General features: G+C 37.5%; 1 pseudogene; it reads left to right on the top strand.

Moving 5' to 3' along the window:
* The first annotated feature begins 366 nt into the window (after positions 1-366).
* The window catches only part of LOC124102573 (broad substrate specificity ATP-binding cassette transporter ABCG2-like), a 51,400-nt pseudogene continuing 33,424 nt past the window's right edge, over positions 367-18,342 (top strand).

The following is an 18,342-nucleotide window of genomic DNA, read 5'->3' as shown; positions in this document are numbered from 1 at the left end:
TGAGCATAATTTATGGCTTTTATGAAGCCCAAGTAAAGAAATGTAAGTGAAGACATGTGCACTGTAAAATGTAATGGAAATGTGACTGTTAAATCAGTTTTACAAGCTGTGCTGTTCCTCCCTGTTGCAATCATGTATCCACTTTTTTTTTTTTTTTCATTTTTCCTCCGTAAAAACAGGGAGTTTTTGCGTTGTCCCTGTGTGCTCTGCGACATCCTTCTCCAAGACCCAGCCTCTCAGGCAACGTGGCAGGCGATACAACCCCTTCTGATTCCCCTACCTCGCTTATCAAAGGAAGCCAACCCTCTAGGGAGTGGCCTCCATCCATCCCTCCGTGCCCTGGCCCCGCAGACTTACTCTCAGTTCGCAGCCTTGAGCCAGAGCCAGGAGCTTGGCCAGGCGCCCGTGGCGAGTGCCCGGCCCCAGGGCCGCAACATGGTGGGGTTCTCCCGGGAAGGGCTCTGCCACGGCTGCAGGCAGTGTCCTGGGTGCGCACAGACCGGTCCCCAGAGCGCAGGAGGGAAAGGAGAAGGTCGGCATGATGTCGGAGACTTTTGTCAATAAAACCGAAAGCGAATCAAGTGAGCGCTGATGCACAGGAGGCTGTACTGGGGCCTCCGCTGGAGGCAGAAAGAAGAAACAGCTCTGACCCAGAGTGCTGGGCAGACTGGCACTTGGAACCAGAAAGAGGCCAGTTTTTATCACCTGTAGGGGTTGCAGGAATGGGCTCTGTGGAGTCTAGGAATTTACACTGGCTTCAGGCACATTTTCAAAGGATGTTTCCTTGTGCTGGGCAAACAGGGCCTGAGTGAAGAGCATTTGCGGTTTTATAGACCCAGGTCCAGTATAACCAATCTTGCTTGTGGTTAAAATGAGCTGCTGCAGCTACTAACTAGCATGCGTGAAGCACTGTGTTCAGTTCTCAGCACCACATACAGATAAATAAAGTAAAGGTCCATCAACAACTTAACAACAACAACAAAAAAAAAAAACACACACACACACACACACAGAGAGAGAACATAGATGGGGTAGAGGAAAGCACAAATCATACTGATCAAGTTAAAGGATCTGGGAGTTTGCCTTTAGACTTTTGCAGAAAGTTCCCACAGTTTCATTCTTCATTCTTTTATGTAATTTATCCTGAGATTTATTATGGAGAAGGCATGAAAGCATCTGGCCTTAATGCTTTTTTGTTCTTTTCCTTTTTTTTTTTTTTTTTTTTTTGATGATGGTGGTGGTGTTGCAGTACTAGGGATTGAACCAAGGACCTCCTACATGCTAGGCAAGTGCTCTATCACTGAACTACACTCCCAGCCCTGCCTCTGGGTTTTGATGTCCACAGATGGTTTGAAAAAGTTAGGGGGTAGCCAAGAACCTATGTGATATTTTTAGTAGATGACAGGCTCAGTGAAGATTCTTGGAGTACATCTCCTTTATCTATCTATCTATCTATCTATTTGGAGGGGTGCTGAATATCTCATTGTCCTCTTCAGATCTTCCATTCACATACTCTTAAGGGGTGCTGTTTTTCATGGGGGTCCCTGATGGTGTTAGGGACATTCAGGAAGGAGGTAGCCTGGAAAAGAGTCAGGGGTGTTTGGGAAAAGCTCTTCAGGAATGACAGCACAGATAATTGACATCATGGTCAGAAGAAAGCTGTTTGTTTGAGCTGTGTGGAAGGTCCAGGTGACTCCTTTCAACATATTGGTTAAGGAGTGTATTGTTAATGATCTGTCTTTGAGTGCATGTGTCTTGAGACCACAGCCCTTGGTCACCTAAATTGCAATTAAGGCCAGTGAGTAAATTTGTGTGGCAGAAAAGGTGGGTGTGTATTATACATACATTTTTGTTAGAAAAGAGCACACTACTAAATTCAATGACTTGATTTTGTATTTCTAAAGTCCTAGGCCAGAGGCCATATTCTGGGGGTCCCAACAAAGCATAGTTTTGCCCCACCAACCAAGTGCAAAGAGTAAAGGTATAAAGCAGGAAAGGTAGAGTTATACTTGGAAGACACAGGGGACTAATATTTCCAACCCTTTCATTGGGGGTAATGCATGAGCTTGTGTATTATGTAGACATAGGGAAGCATAATCAAACTGTCTTGGTCAAACCATGGTCAGATCAATCATTAAGTCAGGATTGGTCAGAATGGCCTTGTCTGAGATATGAAAGTTGCTGTTGCCCAGGGGTAATTTCCACTTATCACGAGAATTTTATTGATCAGATTTGCTGTTACTGGAATCCAAGGTGACTGACTCAGAGCAAAGAACACTGATGCAAAACGGAGGCAGAGAAGCAAACTTTTTATCCTGCTTTTAGTTGCCCCATTGATTACTTGCAGGCACAAGTGAAGAGTCTAAGTTCTTATTACATTTGTAGCCACTGGCAGTTTCATTTGAAAGTGAGTATGAAATACAAACTGACAATTTAGAATATTTTTAGAAAACAATTTGGTGGTGCAATGATTCCAGTTCTTGTAGTGTGTTATGGGCAGGTTCCTTAAGGTAAACCTGGTGATTATCTCCAATGTGTGAAGATAAACAATTGATACGGTATGGATAAAAACTTACTGTGCATGGAGTTACTAAAAGGAGAAGTTTGTTAACAATTATATTTTAAAGTTATTGACTTTTAAAATAAGAAATATATTCTATTTCTTATTCCCAGGACATAGCATTTGTCTACAAGCCTGGGTGTTTTGTTAAAGAGATATTGTGCTCCCTTTTGTAAATTTTCTGTTGGTAATTGAATTTTCATAATTAACTGTGTATTACAATGTATATTAAAAATAACATTGAGAAAGTTCAAATACAGAAAATATAAGACCAAAAAATTACATTATAAGTCTTATCAGTTCACACCTCTCTCACCACTGGATAGATTTTCCAAACAAAAGTAGAATAAAGAAACTATAGAACTCAATAATACAATCAATAACTTAGACTTAACCGACATATATAGAATATTTCAACCTGCATCAAGCGGATACACTTTCTTCTCAGCAGCACATGAATTCTTTTCTAAAATAGACCATATAATATGCAACAAAGCAACTCTTAGCAAATACATGCATTTTATCAGATTATAACGGAATAAAATTGGAAATCAATGACAAAATAAAAAATAAAAATTACTCCAACACCTGGAGACTGAACAACATACTACTAAATAAATAATAGGTTGCAGAAGACATTAAGGAGGAGATTAAAAATTTTTTTCAAGGTAAATGAGAACACGTCTATATATAGACATATCAAAATCTCTGGGACACTATGAAAGCAGTACTTAGAGGAAAGTTCATTGCATGGAGTTCATTCCTTAAAAGAAGAAAAAGTCAACAAATAAATGACCTCACATTACATCTCAAAGCCCTAGAAAAAGAAGAACAAATTAATAGCAAAAGCAGTAAAAGGCAAGAAATAATTAAAATTAGAGATGAACTTGAAACAAAAGCAACAATTGAAAAAAATTGACAAAACAAAAAGTTGGTTTTTTGAAAAAATAAATAAATTTGACAAGCTACACTAATGAAGAGAAGGAAAGAGAGAATTCGAATTACCAGCATACATGATGAAAAAGGTAATATCATAGCAGACATTACAGAAACACAGAGGATAATTAGAAATTATTTTGAAAACTTATACTCCAATAAAATAGAAGACATTGAAGGCATCAACAAATTTCTTAAGTCATACTATTTGCCCAGGTTGAACCAGTAAGATATACACAATTTAAACAGACCAATATCAGGTGATGAAATAGAAGACATCATCAGAAGCCTATCAACCAAGAAAAGCTCAGGACCAGTAGATACACAGTTGTACAAGACCTTTAAAGAAGTAAGATTTCAGGAGAGCAAAACTGATAGCAGAGTCTGGTGTTGGCCTCACATGAACTCCCAAGGGAAGGACGTGGCCTCTGTGTATGGGAACATGTAACATATAATTATATAATACAGTCAAACAATGATAATAAAATATAATTATACTATTTATTAATTTTTGTTAACATAAGTGTTAGCAAAAATAATGAACATGGACGGGCACATTATGAAAATCCAAATAACCAGGATGGAAGCAGACCTCAAAGGGATCAGCAAGCCTTCCTTTTTTCCACAGCAGAGTCAATCATTCAGGCACTGGAAGGGCTCATTTTCTGGGTATGACAATGACCCTTAATTACAGAAGGACTCTAAGTTTTATAGCTTACAATGAGGGCAAATTAATCATTGGAGACTGAGGCAAGATGTGTTGGTTTGGATAGTCAGGAAAGAAGTCCTAAAAAGCCCAGAACTCATTGTCTCTGGGAGAAGCTTAGAACTCGGTATTCGCTGCTTCCTGGCTTTTTGTCCTTATAAATTGTAATGCTCCTGGAGGATGGGGGAGGCAGATTAACTGTCTTCCCAGTTTGAAACTGCATCTCTCTAGGGAAGATAGGTAGAACCTGAGCAAGGAAATAAGTACCTGCTCAGCAACATGAGTCACAAACTTAATCCAGTCACAGGGAGGGAAGCTCTTTACACATGCTTCTGACATCATTACTACACTCATATGTTTTAGCCACTGTCCTGTAGGGATGGGTGAACTTATTTGGGAACTTTAGTCTACTTGTTGCCTTGTATTAGTGGAAAATCTTTCCATTTAAGACCTATGTAAAGTCAAGTATTGTGTTGTTACATGATTCTCCTAATACGTCTTGGGACAAGGTGAGAAATGTCCTCAGTGGCTGAACATTACAGAGTGGTGACAGTAGAAGTGACTGCTGGTGTTGGAATTTGCATATTTTGGTTTCTGAAGACCTGGGGAGATGGCTTGCAGGTTTTTAAAGTAAAGGTGTAAAGTTCATACGTTACAGTTTCCTTCTCTTTCACTGTTTATGGAGAATAGAATTTTGGCTAATCATTACCATTTGTTGTATTCTAATATAAAATCCAGCTGTAATATCTTAGACATTAATCCTTAAATGATTTCTTTCTTTCCTAGTCTCCAAGATGAATAGGGTGTTGTAAATATGAAGTTTTGGTTGTAAAAACAATTATTCATCGACGACTTTTGTTTTTGTCAGTTTTACCTGCATGTGGTTTTCTTTGTGTTTTTTTTTTTGTTTGTTTTTTGTTTTTTGTTTTTTTTTTTTCTGCTTCATGGCTCTGCAGGTTGTTCAATCTGTGGCTTAATTCCTTCATCAGTTTTAGAAAATATTTCACTGGTATATATCTTTAAATATTGATTCTAATCCATTTTTCCTCCTCTCCCAGATTTCCACTTCCATCTATCTATGCCAAAGCTTTTTCAGCATGTTCCATTTTTTGTTTGTTTGTATATTGTTTTGATACCAGGGCAGGGCCGCTTAACCACTGAGCCACATCCCAGCCCTTTATTATTTTTTGTTTTGAAACAAGGTCTTGCTTAGTTGTTTAGGTCCTCACTAAATTGCTGAGGTTAACCTTGAACTTGCAATCCTCCTGCTTCAGCCTCCTGAGCCGCTGGGATTACAGGTGTGGATCATCATGCCTGGCTTCATGTTCCATTTTTCTTTTGCTCTTCTATGTAATACTCTTTTCAATCAGAAGCTCCCCCTATTTCAAATAGTGACTGTTTTTATCATTTCTAATTTTCCTCCTGGATGTTTTCTTGAATTGTCTTTCCTAACCTAATGTGTTTAGCTGTTAAACTCACACTTGCCACCCCCATGCCGGAGGTAAAACCCATGGTTTTGAGCATGAGTTTTACAACCGGGCTACACCTCCAGCCTCCTTATTTGTCTTAAAAGAAATTTGGTCTTGCTATTTTTCCCAGGCTGGCCTCAAACTCATTACCATTGTGCTTCAGCATTTTTTGTATCTGGGACTATAGATGTACACTACCATATCCAGCTCTAATTCTTAAATTTGATTTTTAAAGATGTTATTCTTCAGAAATTGTCTATTTTTAAATTATTTTATTTAAAATATTCATCAGCTGTTTTAGAGTCAAGGTTTGATAACTTGACTGGATTACCTATGGGTCTACTTCTATGTTCTCATTTTTGGAATTTTAGGTCTTGTTTTCTGGCATGCCTGATAATTTTTTTTATTGATAATATGGTTGATGATATCACCTTTGAGGGAATATTTAACATTCTTTTTGCAAAGTCTGGACAGATCATCTTCTTAGAGCAGAGGCTGGTCTGTTTTGGTTTCCCTATATTCCCAGGACATCTGGGATCTCAAAACCTAGTAGTTTTCAGGGCTCCTTATCTTTGCTGGCTCATAACTTTTACTTTTGTCTCCCTATCTGAAAGTGTGATGAAATATGTGAACTAATAGTGGTTTCAGGAAGTCCCCTCTAGCATTTTCCTCCTACATGATAGTCCTATGTTGCCCCATACATGTACAGTTTGTGTGTTCAAATACCTGGTGAGGAAAGAGTGGGTGTTGGGTTTGCTCCAGTGCTTTTCCCTCCTTTCCAGGATTTTGGTTCCTCAAGTTCTGGCTGAAGTGCAAGTATTCAAAGTTGTCTTTCCTCCCATTATAGGTTCTAAGGTTGTTCTCTTATCATGGTCATGTGGGATATTCATTGGAAAGGAAACTACTCACTGAAGTGAAATTTAAAACAGACTTCTGCCAAAACTCATATTCTTAACCAGTAAGTAGCTATACCATTTAAAGAATTTAATAACAATGAAAAAAATTCCACCTTGTATTTTGTATTATTTTATTCATCTTCAAATTTTGTTGCTCAGGTTAATTCAGCCCAACCCAAGAAGAGTTTTTTTCTGATCAGAAGATGCTTTGATTTAAATGTAATTTGTTAATTTGAATAATAAAAAATAGCAACTGTTTGCCTTAAAAAAATAAAATAAAACAGACTTCTGTTATCTAACTAGGTTCAGTGATACATGTCTATAATTTCATCTCCTTGGGGTACAGTGCCATTATATGATCAAAGTTGGCTTCAACAATTTAGCAAGATTTGCCTCAAAATAAAAAAAGAGAGAAATTTAAATGTGCTGGGCAGGTAGCCAAGTTGTAAAGCACCTCTGAGTTCAATCCTCAAAAACAAAACAAAACAATACAACTTACTTTTGCTTTTCCCTCTACAGAAAGGTAGAAACTCAGATGTCTTCCAGTCATTACCAGGATTTTATCCCAGAGTCACAAAGACCTAATATTTCCCTAAGATGGCATCCATTGACCCGAAGTCATTTACCCAAGGGACTGTGTTGAGTATTCATAACATCTGCTATCCAGTAAAAGAGAAGAGTGGCTTTCTACTCTGCCGGAGAACATTTGAGAGAGAAGTATTAACAAATATCAAGTATGTGCATGAACTTTTCAAAATCCTGCTTTATTGAATGAACTTTACAGATTTTACCTATCACCAATGAGCTGCTGTGAACATTTGTGTTCAATTCCTTGTAAAGATGTATTAACCTATTCTTTCATTTCTTTCTGCTAAACTTAGACTAAAATGATTGGATCACTTAAGTTTATGTATATCTTTGGAAGTGACTGGCAAATTGTACTATGGGATTGATCAATTGTTGTATCAATTAGTTTCTGAAGTACAAAATAAATGAGGAGAAAGAATTCCTGTAGAAGCTACTTACTACCATTATCATTTAGAGAACTTTGTAACTTAGCAAAACAACTTACTTCAACAATATAAGACAACAATCATAATTAATACCATTATACTTTATAACAAATCAAGATTTGAATAAATATTAACTTCTTGTAGGGCCTAATTTTAAGCAATTAAAAATGTAATAAAATCTGCAGAAAAGGTAAGACATTATTTTGATAAAATATAAAATCTTTGTTTTTTAAGTCAGTTCTTTTGTGAACTTTGCTAAGAGTGGTTAAATCATTACCAGACTGCTGGATTCATAGTTATTGACTGAAGTGTTGAACAAGGAAAAGTATAGGTTCCCTCATGAATTTCCAAACCTACAAAACAACGAATATTTTAGACAAACCATGAATGTCATATATAGATATAAAGCAGTACACAATTATTAAAAGATAACAGAACATTTCTGAGATGTGAAAAGCCTAAGATTTTTAGCTCTGCATTTAAGTTTCCTTATAAAAAACAAAATTATTTTAAAAGATACATTCTTAATAATTCAAAAAACTCGCATTTATTATATTCATTTTAATAGCTATGTTTAGATTACTCATGGATTTCAAGCATAGTTAATATTTTAATTTTTTTGCCAATCTCATAAGAGATTGTTGTATATAGAAAACAATGAGCATGCTCCTCAGATATTAAGACAAATATCCTAATTGGTTAGCAGGCCATAAACACAAGTTATTAGATTTTAAAGATATTCTTATGAACAAGTTCAAATTATTTATTACAGATTTACTAAATTCATATGAAAGGCATTTGGTCCAATTATAAGTCAATTTAGTATTATGCAAACAGACTGTGTATAAGCATATTAACATATAGGAGCATACAAGAAAATTTAAAACTTAGAGTTAACATTTTTTAGTTTGAAAATCTATATTTTAGACCTGATATTGAAAGAAGTCTGCTAAGTCTTAAATTTGTATTTCCAAATTTGAGGCCAAGTAGAGAATTTATATCTAAAGACTAAGGCTAGCAAAACTTGAATTGTGAATTTCCTTTTAAGAGACAAGAAAAACAAAAATACAAACAAAAACACTTTAGCTAGAAAATATATATATATATATATTATATATATATATATATATTATATATATTATGCATATAATTTAAGCACAAAGAATCAAAAAGAAAGTAAATTCAATGGGGGAGGGGGAACATGAGCTCAAATTGATTATGGATAAATTTAGTCCATCTTTTCAAAAGAGACTTATCTGATGACTGAAGCATGGACTATCCTTGGCAAATGTTTTAGATGATCAAACTATGCTGCTTTCAGGAATTCCTTCCCCTTTTTCAGCAGTGGGCCAGAGATTTTATCTTATGTGTTACCAAAAAAGCCCTACACATCAAGGGGTGAATTAAGTTACTTCAAGGTATGTATTGAACAAACCCTTATAATTTACCTTCTGAACAATCTTCCCAAAGTTCTTGCAACCCAGGAACAGGGTATGTTCTTCTGAAATGGAATTACCTACACGAGTGAATAAATCTGGTACAGAAGCCAGATAAGTACATGGTCTATTGAAGCCAATTGTGAAGTTTAAACACATGAAACAGTTGTACTAAACCAGCATGCACTTCCAGTTATATAGGCTCTGAGGAGGTGAGTCACTGGGAGCATTACTTTAATATATATTTTGTCCCTGGAGAGTGGAGTCTCTCTTTTTGCTTCCTGGTGCCATATTCCCAACTGCTTTCCTGTGCTACACACTTCCACCATGATGTTCTGCCTCAACTCAGGCCTCAAGGAATAGATGTCTCAGTCCTCTGAAATTGGGAGCCCCTAAATAAACTTTTCCTTTTCTAATCTAATTGCTCTTGTCAGGTCTTTTTGGTCATAGCAGCAAAAAACTGTGGCTCACATGTCTTGCGTTTTTTTGTTTAAGAGGAAAAATAATTACTCCTATACAAAGCAAATAACTTCCTGAATCTGGGAAGTGATTATAAAAGAATCTTTGGACCTACTGGGGCTGAAGACCTATATAAAATCAGATGTTTGTCTAGTTTTTGGGGTTTTTTTTGGTGTTTTGTATGTTATTAGGATCTTTTGTGTTGGGAGCAGCCAACTTCCTTCAGAGGATCAAGAAATGGTGAGATAGGATAAAATGTTCTGAGTGTGGGTGTGAAAGAAATGGTTAGTCTGTGGATTACAACTTTATCCACAGACTGGGTGTGTGGCACATGTCTGTAATCCCAGTGACTCAGGAAGCTGAGGAAGAAGGATCACATGTTCAAGGCCAGCCTGGGCAACTTAGTGAGATCCCGTCTCAAAATAAAATAAAAAGGTTGAGGATGTAGCTGAGTGGGAAAGCACCATGGGTTCAATCCCCAGTACTAAAAAACAAAACAAACAGCAAGCAAGCAAGCAAACAAAATCACACATACACACAGGACTCTCTCCTGTGTAATCACTAAGTAGTTGTCTTGCTGCAGCTGTGGGGAAAAGTAGCCTCAGAATGAAGGCAGAAGTCCTGAGGGCTGCCCATCACTGTGCTCCTCATATAGGTTTCTGACCATCACATCATATCTCTTCAGTCTTATCTAACCTGGTACTTTCTAATTCCATCCCATTCCAGGTGATGTTAAAATTGATCACCTGGTCATGTTTCTGTCTGCCAAACTTCACCATAATGTCACCATTTTCCTCTTTGTGCTTTATTATTATTATGATAGGAGATTCTCTGACATTATTTCAGAATCCTTCCTCATTAAGTTGTAACTCACCAGCTTCAGATGCTATTTATGATTCTTGCCTGAATCAGCAACTACTATCATAGTGGCTAACTGGTGATTTTCTATTTACATCATCTTATAGTTTGCATTTTAGTAAGAGAAGATAGCTTCATCGATGGTCTTGTCATTCATTTACTGTATTAGCTCATGGATTCTTATTTCATTCAATAATATTCCATAGTAATGCATGATTATTGTTATTTATCTTGATAGTCCTGTTGTCTCTTATTTGCTTAGTGGGAGACCTTTCAAAGTAGTTCCCTTTGTCTCTTATTTTGACTTATCCCCTCATTCTCTAAGGACTTCCTTCCACCGCCAGAAGTTCCAAAGTTTATTGGGCACAGTGACACAGTAATTACATCTGCTAAGGAGGCTTATACAGGACTCTCTCCTGTGTAATCACTAAGTAGTTGGCAACTTAGTTTGGCAACGTAGGGATACCCTGTCTCCAAATTTTTTTTAAAGGGTTGAGGATGTAGCTCCATGAAAGAATGATTGTCTTACAAGGCCTTGGGTTCCATCCCTAGTTTCTCTCCTCCCCCAACCCTCACACACAGAAGAAAAAAATTTCCGGCTGACTGTGCTCTTTTCCTGCCAGATCTGAAATAAGTTGACATTCATTCTGATGGAGGATGGTATTTACAAGCCAACATCTGGGAGTTTGGGATGCTAATTGCTATTGGTGCAACATTGATTCTATAACTTGTCAATGCACATACCTAAGGAATATATGTATGCATGTTCATATATATGTGGGAATACTCATTCTTCTATATCTTTGTTGAAAAATTGTCTCGAAGGTGCACATGGATCTGGAAGGAGGAATAAGAGGAATGGTGGGTGGCAGGCAGTTACTCCCACAGCATGCTGAGCTTTCCATCTATACTTTTCTGTAGCTACTTGGATTGATTAAAATCTATGATTTCTCAGTGGAGCACAGTAACACACTCCTGTAATTCCAGCAGCTCAGGAAGCTGAGGCAGAAGGATCTCAATTTCAAAACCAGCCTCAGCAGCTTAGCAAGGCCCTAAACAACTTAGTGGACATTGTTTCAAAATTTAAAAAATAAAAAAGGCTGGGATGTGGTTCAGTGGTTAAGTGCCCTGGGTTAAATCCCTGATACCAAACAAATAAACAACAACAAAAAACAAACAAACAAACAAAAACAACCTTTCTAATTAGTACACAAGTTTCAATGTTAAACCTTGCATTCTTTCCACATTTCTATGTTTGTAAAATCTTGTCAAAAAGTGACAAACTTGGTCTAGTTATTCTTAATATACTTGTGGATTTGCTCAGTCAGTTTTCTTATTCCCTAATATGAGCATCCTCCCAACCTCCGCCTCCTCTCTTGCTCCCAACCCCATCCTAGCCTGTGTTTGAGGGTGCTGGTTGTTGCTGCCCTCTACTCAGAACTTCCAAGTTCTTTCTACTAAGAAAGGAAGGGGAAGGCAAGTGTAATAGAAATAACCAAAACATTATTTAAACATAAAATCACAAGTAAGAATATAACTAAGTTTTCTCTCCAGTCAGAATATACATATATTCAGTAAGGTATATCCCACTTCTTTGTTAATTGAATTATTATTATTATTATTATTATTATTGATACTGGGGGTCAAACCCAATGCCTTGAAGATGCCAAGTGCTCTGCAACTAGGCTACATCCCTAGTCCATGTGTGTGTGTGTGTGTGTGTGTGTGTATTTTGTTTTGTTTTGTTTCTGGAACTTTCTTCCTATGTTGCCCAGGCTAGCCTCAAAATTTCGATCCTGCTGTCTCAGCCTTCAAGAAACTGGGATTATAGATTTGGGCCACCACACATGGCTTAAATTTATTTTATTTTTATTATTTTAATATTTTTTTAAAATTAGAGCTTTATAGTTGTACATAGTAGTTGGATTTTCCTTTCCCTCTCCTTGAATTTTGCCGCAGACCGGCTGCAGCAAAATAACCGGGGGGTGACGAACAACTTGTATAAGTTGATACAGCAGGAGTGGGAGCCGTTTATTGCAGGACAGAAGCAGTATTTATACATTCCACACCGCTTATCTAATTAGCATAAACTAGATACATCAGTCAACCAATCAGGAATCTCTACACTTAATGGCTCGGTTTTGTTACTTCTCAAACCACTCCCTCTGACATTTTGCCAGGCACCATCCAGACTTGTTTACGAACTTTAACATTCCCCTGGCAAAATGCCAGGTGTTATTTTGACTTGTTTACAGACTCTAACAGAATTTATTTTTAAACTATCATATAAAAATGGAAAAAAATGTATATCTCAATTGGTTTGTTTCCTACTCCTTGAGTTTCATTTTTATCAAATAATTATTCTTGTTTAAAGTAATCCCTACATACAAAATGTAATGATTCATTTATTCAACAAATTGTGAATGCCTACTAGGTGCCTAGCATTGTACAAAATGGCTAGTTACACAGATTCATTCTCAGTTCTCTGCAATTTTATAGTTTAATGAATTTATAAAAGTAGAGCATTTTCCCTATATCTTTCTGGTTGTGATAGAAGTATTAAAAGATGTAAAGTCAGTGCCCAACCCTAAATTGAAGATTCTGGGCTCATGGAATTTGAGAAAATGAGTGTGTTGTGTGTGCATGTGTGTAAGGAGGCATGCCTGCTCCAGGAATGGCATTGACATGACTTTTCCTTAAACAAGACCAAAAATTCACCTATACACATGTAAGAGATGAGATGGAAATCCTCTGGGTAAGTTTCATTTCACACTTTAAGTATTCAGTGTGTTGCATACTGTGGGGAAGAGAAGAAGGGGAAGTGGTGCCAGTATGTCACACTTTTTGTTGGCAGTGTTCTACACTATAACAAGGAAAACTAGTGGACACAAATGCAGTAAAGCAATAAATAGGAGTGGGGAATTGTTTGTTTTTTAAATTTAGTACTGAGGGTCAAACCCAGTGCCTTGTAGATGCTAGGCCATTGCTCTACCACCAAGCTACATCCCCACCATATTAATTTTTGTCATTGTTTGGGACAGGGTCTTTCTAAGTTTCGCAGCTGCCCTCAAACTTTGGATCTGCTTACTTCAGTCTCCCTAGTACCTGGGTGCGGCCTGCGCAATGGTTTCATTAATGAGGTTCTTGGCATAAAAGTTAGCTAGAAGAGATCCAAATAAAACACACAGACTCAGTTACCTTATTTCTATTGCCAGGTCCCAGACGGCTCCCCTCTCTGGCTCCAACCTCTAACCACCCAGCAGGGCAGCAAGGATTACTCAGGGCTAGCAGGAGAGAGAGAGTGAACACGCCTGGGAGTAGCCTTTTATTGGGGAACAAGAAATTCAGGGGATAATTCCATCCAATGAAGGTTGAGTGGGGACTGCACTCCAAGGTCAGGGTCAGTGATTGGGCCCCTGGGGTCAGTGGTCAGTCACACCCCCACACGGACGGGTTCTCTCATCAGGAAAGGGCCGGGAAAGTTCCGACACAGCCAGAACGCCTCAGACCCTTAATGGGAGCCACCCAGTCACGTGTCAGGATGGCTTCCCACACCTGGGATTACAAGACAGCACCACTGCACCTAGTTGAAATGGCTTTTTGAGTGATGATAGGTGGGCTAAGAGTGGGGAGACCAGGAAATTGTTGAAAATAGATTAGAACAGAGGAGCAAACTCTTCCCTTGAAGGGTCCGATGGTAAATATTGTCAACACTTTGTGCCATATATCTCTGTTGGAACTAAAGTCTGTAGAATGAAAGCAGTTATAGGCACTATGTAGCCCAATGATCATGACTCTGTCCCAGTCACACAGTTTATGAAGACAGATCTGGTGGCCACTGTGGTGTGCTGACCCCTGGACTACAATGCAAACTCCAGGAGGGCTAGGACTTCATTTTTCCATTTGTTTATCTGTTTCTTTGTTTCTTTGTTTCTATCCAATATCCTAGAATAGCGTCTTATATGTACAAAGTAAATTCTTAATAATTGTGTTGAATGGATGGATGTTGAGTTAGCCACTGGCCCACATTGGAACTCTTGCACTTGTGATTATACATTACTTATGTCTTCTGTAATGCTAAAGTTTACTGTCAAAGGAAGCCAAACTTGGGGACCTGTAACATTCTTTGTTTTAACACATTCATGATCCAATTGTGGTTGAACAATTCAGAATTGATGGTCCTTATTTGAGTTGGTATTGAAAAACATGGAAAAGTTCTCTGGTAGTGAAGCCTTAGTAAATGATAAGCTTTTTCATGGTCATTTCAGAAGAAGATAGTAGGTATACATTAATAAAGAAGATACATCGAGCGCTATATAGAAATGCACCTTGAAAGTTTGTCTAGTCATTAATATGTTTTACTTTGGGAGGGGAAATTTCACAAAAACAACAAGGGATTTTTGTATTACAGCTTGCTCCAGCTTTATGGAATTCTCATTTCTTTCCTTTGATGATTCAGGGAGAGGTTCCTCATTTAAATGAGCAAAAGGAAAAGTGTCTTTCATTTCTGTCCCCAGAAACCCCACTATAATTGTGACAGATCAGGTGTCACAGGCAGTGAATGCCAAGTTCCTTGTGAATGTGGGCACTGTGGGGCAGTTGTGCTGAGACGTTCATCCCTCATGACAGCTGTGACAGAGGATGGACCTCTGTGGATTCATTATCTGAGAAATAATAGCTGTTTCTTTGACCTTGAACTTGGAATAGATACTGTTTGCTCTGTGAAATACATGTTGACCTGCTTCCAAATTCTTAAGAGGAGCTGGGCATACACCCCAGGGTTCTGAACAGGCTAAGTGAGGCCTCTGTTTTACCTGTCCAGGTACCTGTGGTGGCCCTGCTGTAATTTCTTTTCCTCCTTCCTACTTTATCTGAATATTCAGCACTCTCACACACCCACTTAACTCTTTAACTCTTTTGGAAAATATTAGTGTCTATTCTGATGGCTCCCTGTTTTAAACTGACCATTTTCCAGTCCTCTTACTGGGCACTAAGAAGGAAGGAAATGATCTATCTTGAAGGTGTGCATATTTTCTTTCTTTCTTTCTTTCCTTCCTTCCTTCCTTCCTTCTTCTGTTTTTTTTTTCTTTTCTAATTGGTAAGACTTGTCTTCAGGTTAAGAAATGATAATGCTTTCTTTATTTATGGAGTGCTTCATTGTAGCCTTTCATTTCTACTTAAAGAATGTTGACGTTTGCTCTGAGGAGATTTTAGCAGAGAGAACACTTCAACTGATACTGTACATATTAGTGACTAATTGTGTAGAACTCGACTAGGTACCAAGTGAGATGACTTCAAGATATTGATAATTATTTTATTCAGCTTTATCACTGCTGTGACTAAAAGATCTGATCAGAACAATTGTAGAGAAGGAAAAGTTTATTTGAGGGCTCACGGTTTCAGAGGACTTAGTTCATAGAGGGCTGGCTCCATTCCTCAGGCTAAACATCATGCCAGGAGAGTGTGGAGGAGGGAAGAAGCTCACACCAGGCTCAGAAAGGAGAAGAAGAATCCACTCTCCAGATACCAAATATATACCCCATAGCCATGCCCCCAGTGAATCACCTTCTGCAGCCACACCCCACCTGTCTCCAGTTATCACTTAGTTAATCCCACCAGGGATTAATTCACTGATTATGCTAAGGCTATAACCCAATTATTTCCCCACCAAACCTCCTTACATTGTCTCACATATGAGCTTTTTGGGAATAATCACGTCTAAATGATAAAAATAATCAAACCTTTCTCAGAAACTGTTATGAACTTTCCACTGTGTTAAGAGAAAAAAGTGAAAAGGAGAAGTTTAATGAGAAATTTTTAATTATATCAAGGAACTTTTGTTATTGTTGCTGGTAATGGAACCCAGGGCCTCCAGCATGGTAAGTGCTGATTTTTCCACTAAGCTCTACCACAGGTTCTAGCAACTTTGAATCTTGGATGTGTCATTTTTCAAAAACAGTAAGCAGTTTAAAGAATAAATGAAGAGAATTTAGAGGAACATGAGCCTTCTTTCTTATAAATTCTGACTAATGATCACTTTTATATTAGGCTTGTATTAATCAACAGTTCATTTTTTATCTTTAAAAGTTGGTGTTTGTTTTCTGTCTGCAATTTCATCAGCCTTCCTTGAATGTATTCAGTGCAGACCCCATATTAATAGAATTTTATTTCAAATGGAACAATAAGTCATTATCCTTCTGTTTTTGCAGCAGGACCATGAAACCTGGCCTTAATGCTATCATGGAATACACAGGTGGAGGCAAATCTTTGTGAGTATGATGGAAAGTATAAGTCAGTCTTTGTTGTTTCAGTGTGCTTTTCTTTAAAAAAAAATCACTTTGGTGGAAGCAGGTGTTGATTGATTGAAACTTTGCTGTGTGTGTCCAATCTGTACCTAGGTGCTGGGGATAACATGCAGTTGGGCTAGCTTGTGGCTTTATTCTAAGGACCAAGAAGTCTTATTAGATCAGCCTTGCTAAGTATGATAGTGTGATTGACATGCATCTGTTACTATATGATGAGCTAATGAGGAGGAAGATGAGGGGAATGATATTAAAAATGGGGATGGATTAGAAGGAATAATTGAAGACATGAGTTTAGAGAAAGGAATGTGGGTTGGATCCATCAAGGTCAGACAGCCAGGAAGTTCATTTGGAAGGTCTTTGATGGATAAGCTGATGTTACCTTGCTTGTACATTTTGGAGCTTTCTTTTAGCATAAAATGTAAAAGAAGGCGAAAATTTAAATATACATAAATGTATATACATATGTATATTTAATGTGTGTGTGTATATATATATATATATATATATACATATGTATACATATTCAGAGAGAGATATTGAGATTTCTACTCAGTCATATAGAATAATGGAATTATGTCATTTGCAAGTAAATGGATGGGCCTGGAGAACATCATGCTAAGTGAACTAAACAAAACTCCAAATAGCAAGGGTTGAATATATCCTCTCATATGCAGAAGCTAGAGAGGAAAAAAAGAAATTTTTAAAAGGATGTCACAAAAATAAAAGGGAGATCAGTAGAGATGGGGGTACAGAGGTATAGAGGAAGGAAAAGAATGGGGAAGAACTGGGAATGGAGCTGACCAAATGATGTTATGAGTATGTATGAACTATGATGCACCAACTAAAAATAAATAAATAGGGGCTTGGGATATAGTTCAGTTGGTGGAGTGCTTGCCTAGTATGCACAAGGCCCTGGGTTCAATCCCTAGCACCATAAATAAATAAATAGGAAAATGAATACAGTAGAGGAAGGAGATCAGGGTAGGAGGGAGAAGGGAAGTACTCAGGATTGAAATGAAACAAACATACAGTTATGTCAAAATGAATCCCACTATTATATATACCTATAATGCACTAAAATTTTTTTAATATGATTTATGTATATGTACACATATAATTTGTACAATTTTAGTTAAACCATAGACTTTTTTAACTAGTTCACTTTCTACCTGGAGCAATATTTGGATTCAGAATAGCTGAGAGATATGGCCTATGTTAGGGGGAAAACAAAACATATATTTATTTTTATAGATTGCTGGATATCTTAGCTGCAAGGAAAGATCCAAATGGATTATCTGGAGATGTTTTAATCAATGGAGCCCCTCGACCTGCCAATTTCAAATGTAATTCAGGTTTCATGGTTCAAGTAAGTATTGGCGAGTCTGCCTTCTAGATTTTCCCTGTTTCAATAGGGGAAGTGCTTTACCTTATGGTTTTATGTGCTACCAGTTGGATTTACATGTTCAAGGAACTGAATTTATTTACATTGGCTTTTCACATTATCTGCTTAGATTGAAGGTGGAATAAAATGAAAAAGTGGAGAGGACTTGTAGGCAGTGGTGTCAATTCTACTTTTGGTATCATTTCTATAAGGGTCTGCTGAGGCCCTATTTGCTCTTCTTTCATTTCTTTCCTTCCCCTTAAAGATGCCTTTGTCAAATCTTCATATAAAACAGTCTGGATGTGTCTAGAAATCATCATAAT

The sequence above is a fragment of the Marmota monax genome, unplaced genomic scaffold, assembly GCF_021218885.2.
Source record: "Marmota monax isolate L192 unplaced genomic scaffold, Marmota_monax_Labrador192_F-V1.1 WCK01_AAM20220418_F8-fsc00002, whole genome shotgun sequence".
Taxonomy (NCBI): Eukaryota; Metazoa; Chordata; class Mammalia; order Rodentia; family Sciuridae; genus Marmota; species Marmota monax.
This window is presented reverse-complemented; position numbering and strand designations above follow the sequence as displayed.